General features: G+C 34.1%; 2 pseudogenes; both read left to right on the forward strand.

Annotated features, from left to right (window-relative positions):
- Positions 1-248: 248 nt before the first annotated feature.
- On the forward strand, positions 249-2,398 carry LOC113372518 (annotated as a pseudogene).
- Positions 2,399-3,615: 1,217 nt separating this feature from the next.
- Positions 3,616-5,591, forward strand: LOC113372517 (annotated as a pseudogene).
- The last annotated feature ends 212 nt before the right edge of the window (positions 5,592-5,803 follow it).

The raw sequence follows: 5,803 nt of genomic DNA on the forward strand, positions 1-5,803 counted from the left end.
ATTATGCATATTACACTCATCAAATTGACTATTTATACAAAATGTACATGCATTAAAATATTTATAAATATAACTAATTTTAATAATATTAACAGCAATTTCTAAGTTTCTAAAATTTTAATATTTTCTAATTTTTAAATATTTTTGAAAATGATTATAATCCACCCCTATTCTTTCTCCTTTTTCCCGTTTACAAATGTATATAGTTATCTCTTTCCTCAAGTAGACTCGTCCGGGCGTTGGCGCTCATATAAAGAAACGTCCATCTTGTTTTACTTTATTCTGTGAATTCGTTTTCGAAGCATCATAACTTGCTTAGCAAACGATTTGCAATCTGGTCATATTTTTAATTTATTAACTAGTCGTTAGTGTTTGTGACGTTTTCAATACATAATTCAAAATGGTAAGTAAAATATTTGATTAAATTTAATTAGGTTTTGTTTTGTTAAAAGTAAGTAGAAAGGTTTGAGCGGCCGGCATTTTTAAACTTATCAAACGTTGGTATTTATTGTTGAAAAAATAATTATTTGCAGATATGAATTGTTAAAATGGTTTTTTGAGGTATTTATATTTATGCTTTTCGAAATTTCTCTTACTTTGAGAAATGCCGCAGTGTCACGCAACTGCATGGTACCGATAGGGGCCATATCATATTGATTTTGTTGTCTGCGGCATATTTTTTCGGTTTCTAGGGTGATACAGTTAATAGAATGTCGATATCCAATTATCATTATCGATTATTTTTTAAATCTTACATTTCATATTATAACCTACCATTTTACTGAACTTTCTAGCAGCCATGTAAGCATTATTAATTTTCACAGATTCTACTTACAATACTGTGCCTTTCAAGTTATAATCCCGAATTTGTCTTCTGTTTTTTGATTAATTGCATTTTTCACTTCAGCGTGAATGTATCTCAATCCATGTTGGCCAAGCTGGTGTCCAAATTGGAAATGCCTGCTGGGAGTTGTACTGTTTGGAGCATGGAATTCAGCCCGATGGCCAAATGCCATCTGATAAAACCATTGGGGGTGGTGATGACTCTTTCAACACCTTCTTCAGTGAGACAGGAGCTGGAAAACATGTGCCACGAGCCGTCTTTGTTGATTTGGAACCAACTGTTGTAGGTTAGTTGAAGTTACCAGCATTATATATTAAAAGTCAATAAAACACTTTGTATGTTTTATATATTTATAATACAATAAAATTATTACTTGAACTGCAACAAAATTAATAGATTTTTTCCTTATCTAGATGAAGTGCGCACTGGAACATACCGTCAATTATTCCACCCAGAACAACTGATTACTGGCAAGGAAGATGCTGCCAACAATTATGCTCGTGGTCACTACACAATTGGCAAAGAAATCGTTGATGTTGTATTGGACAGAATTCGAAAATTAGCTGATCAATGCACTGGTCTTCAAGGTTTCCTCATTTTCCACTCTTTTGGAGGTGGCACTGGATCAGGATTCACCTCTTTGCTTATGGAACGTCTGTCAGTTGACTATGGAAAAAAATCAAAATTGGAATTTGCTATTTATCCTGCACCTCAAGTTTCAACTGCTGTTGTTGAGCCGTACAACTCTATTTTAACAACCCATACCACTTTGGAACATTCTGACTGTGCTTTCATGGTTGACAATGAGGCTATCTATGACATTTGCAGAAGAAACTTGGACATTGAACGCCCAACATACACTAACTTAAATAGATTGATTGGTCAAATTGTATCTTCCATCACTGCATCCTTACGATTCGATGGTGCCTTGAATGTTGATTTAACTGAATTCCAAACCAACTTGGTGCCATACCCTCGTATCCATTTCCCATTGGTAACTTATGCTCCAGTCATATCTGCTGAGAAGGCCTACCATGAGCAACTCTCTGTTGCTGAAATCACAAATGCTGTTTTGAACCAGCCAATCAGATGGTGAAGTGTGATCCTCGCCATGGAAAATATAGCTTGCTGTATTTGTACCGTGGTGATGTCGTCCCTAAGGATGTTAATGCTGCTATTGCCACTATCAAGACCAAGCGCACCATTCAATTTGTGGATTGGTGTCCGACTGGTTTCAAAGTTGGTATCAATTATCAACCCCCCACAGTTGTGCCAGGAGGTGATTTGGCTAAAGTACAGCGTGCAGTTTGCATGTTGTCCAACACCACTGCTATTGCAGAGGCTTGGGCTCGTTTGGATCATAAATTTGACTTGATGTATGCCAAACGTGCATTTGTTCATTGGTATGTAGGAGAAGGTATGGAAGAAGGTGAATTTTCTGAAGCTCGTGAAGATTTGGCTGCTTTAGAGAAAGATTATGAAGAGGTTGGCATGGATTCTGGTGATGGTGAGGAAGAAGATGGTGCTGAGGAATACTAAATATGATTTTGAACCATGTTTTTAATGTTTTTAAATTCAAATTGCATTCCTTGCACATTACAAAAATGCTTCAAATAAAGCTCACTTTACTTCGCAAATGAATCTTGCATTTTTATTTATATTGTATGAATGTTTTTATAAACTATCAAACTTGAGATTATAATGTTCTCTATAAACATGTGAATTACATGAGGTCTTATGTGTAAATTCATATGTATATAGACAAACATACAAAAAATGTAAATACAGAATATTTCAATGTGGTATAATTTTGAGTAATAAGACTTACAAAATTATGACAATCGGTAGATTAGAATGATTAATGAAAAGATTGCCCAATCCGCTAACTCTTTGTTATATTATAATTTAATAATTTACAAATATTGTTCTCCATTATTTCAAAAGATCTCAAATTAAATTGAATACCAAAACATAAATGCATTTGTAAAAATGCTTGTGATATATTTAAAAATTAACTAAATAACTTTCATATTTAACAAATATTAAGATCAATTTTTCAAGAACAGTAGCCTTCATACTTTGTCCTACAGTTCTTGATTTAGTAGTTTCTTAATCAGATATATATTTGCAAATAAAATGCAAAAGTTATAATTGATATTTGCATATATATCAAATTTTATCCACAATTGTAAAATTTTATAAATGTATTTATCTAATAATAATATAGTATTACAGGTATTACAACTTTAATTTGATAAACAGTACAGTTTCATAAAGCTAAGTTTATTTATTAAACTTTTAAATTCATAACAGGCATTGAAATTTGTTGTGTCTTCTCTCTGTATAATTAATACTATTTTTAAAAGTTATTCAAATTGAAATTATACGAAATGAAATCATTCCGACCATACTCTTCTTTTATCTATGATTCCGACATTCACCATTTTCAGTATGAAGCTATATAAATGAATAAACTCTTAAAGGGCATAAAAAATAAAAAGAGAGACCAAAACGAGTATCATCAATAGATCTACAATTTTGAAAGAGGAAGAAAAAAAGCGAAAACAAACATGAACATAAAAATAGAATATAAAATTATTTATGCGCGATTATCTGACTTCTATTTATATAAGATAAAAAATTCAAATTTCAAATTTTTGGTCTCCCCTAGATAAAAGTAGTTCACACACTGCACACTTGATCAAAAGGGGAGCTAGTATATAACCCTAGCCGGCGGCATCCATCTTGTTTAATTTGTGAGTTCGTTTTCGAAGCGTCCTAACTTGCTTAGTGAACGATCAACAATTTTAACTTTATAAATTGTTTAAACAGTGTTTGGTTTTGCTAAAATCTAGTTCAAAATGGTAAGTGTAATATTTATTTGATTTTATTCATTAGGGTTCTTGCGTTGCGAAATTATTTGAGCAGTCGGTATCGTAAAATTAAGTCTTAAAAACTGTTAGTGAGTGGTTTTTCGTAGATAGTTTTAAATACGTATTTAAGAAATGTTTATTTATGTGCAATTATTTTCTTGAATTATATCGGAGTGTGACTCATGTGCATCGCACCGGAAGGGAGGTGTTATATTGATTTTGTTTTAAGAGCCAGATGTTTTATAGCGGGTTACTAATCAATAATTGTAATAGCACCTTTTAATTTATGCTTTGCTCTTAGTACATGATGTACGGATTGTTTCCAATTTTTAGCAATTCAATCAGATTATCAAAAATCTTATTTCTTGAAGAATGTTTTTTTTCCTAGCGTGAATGTATCTCAATCCATGTTGGCCAAGCTGGTGTCCAAATTGGAAACGCCTGTTGGGAGTTGTACTGTTTGGAACATGGCATTCAGCCTGATGGCCAAATGCCATCTGACAAAACTATTGGAGGCGGTGATGACTCTTTCAACACCTTTTTCAGTGAGACAGGGGCAGGCAAGCATGTGCCACGAGCTGTCTTTGTTGATTTGGAACCAACTGTTGTAGGTTAGTTGTAGGTTACTTCTGTATAAAATTCATTTTAATTGTTACAAATGTTCTAACAATTAAATGCTAATTATCAGAATATATTGAAATTCATACAGCTTACTTGAACCACAACCTTAATTTAATCTTACCTTGCTCTAGATGAGGTCCGCACTGGAACATACCGTCAATTATTCCACCCAGAACAACTGATTACTGGCAAGGAAGATGCTGCCAACAATTATGCACGTGGTCACTACACAATTGGCAAAGAAATCGTTGATGTTGTATTGGACAGAATTCGTAAATTGGCTGATCAATGCACTGGTCTGCAAGGTTTTCTCATTTTCCACTCCTTTGGAGGGGCCACCGGTTCAGGATTCACCTCCCTGCTCATGGAACGTCTGTCTGTTGACTATGGAAAAAATCAAAATTGGAATTTGCTATTATCCTGCACCTCAAGTTTCCACTGCTGTTGTTGAGCCATACAACTCTATTTTAACAACCATACCACTTTGGAACATTCTGACTGTGCTTTCATGGTAGACAATGAGGCTATCTATGACATTGCAGAAGAAATTTGGATATTGAACGCCCAACATACACTAATTTAAATAGATTAATTGGTCAAATTGTATCTTCCATCACTGCATCCTTACGTTTTGATGGCGCCTTGAATGTCGATTTAACTGAATTCCAAACTAACTTGGTACCATACCCACGTATTCACTTCCCATTGGTAACTTATGCTCCAGTCATATCTGCTGAAAAGGCTTACCATGAGCAACTCTCGGTTTCTGAGATTACAAATGCTTGTTTTGAACCAGCCAATCAGATGGTGAAATGTGATCCTCGTCATGGAAAAATATGGCTTGCTGTATGTTGTACCGTGGTGATGTCGTCCCTAAGGATGTCAATGCTGCCATTGCTACTATCAAGACCAAGCGCACCATTCAATTTGTGGATTGGTGTCCAACTGGTTTCAAAGTTGGTATCAATTATCAACCCCCACAGTTGTGCCAGGAGGTGATTTGGCTAAAGTACAGCGTGCAGTTTGCATGTTGCCACACCACTGCTATTGCAGAGGCTTGGGCTCGTTTGGATCATAAATTTGACTTGATGTATGCTAAGCGTGCATTTGTTCATTGGTATGTAGGAGAAGGTATGGAAGAAGGTGAATTTTCTGAGGCTCGTGAAGATTTAGCTGCTTTAGAGAAAGATATGAAGAGGTTGGCATGGATTCTGGTGATGGTGGAAGAAGAAGATGGTGCTGAGGAATATTAGACAACTTCAAACATGCTTATAAAATTTTTGAATGAAATTTTACATTTGCTTGGCAGGTCACTTAAAATAAAATTACTTTGCAGTCTTACTTTTTTTTTTTTTATTATTAAGTTAATGTTTCAGGTTTAAATAATTATCAAAAAAACCTATTTCAAAAAGTGTTGATATTGAAATGGAGTTAGTTAATAAATCTAACTCAATTTTTGAATAGT

Source organism: Ctenocephalides felis, unplaced genomic scaffold, assembly GCF_003426905.1.
Source record: "Ctenocephalides felis isolate EL2017-DRISC unplaced genomic scaffold, ASM342690v1 CF-g0.4_SCAFFOLD_01604, whole genome shotgun sequence".
Taxonomy (NCBI): Eukaryota; Metazoa; Arthropoda; class Insecta; order Siphonaptera; family Pulicidae; genus Ctenocephalides; species Ctenocephalides felis.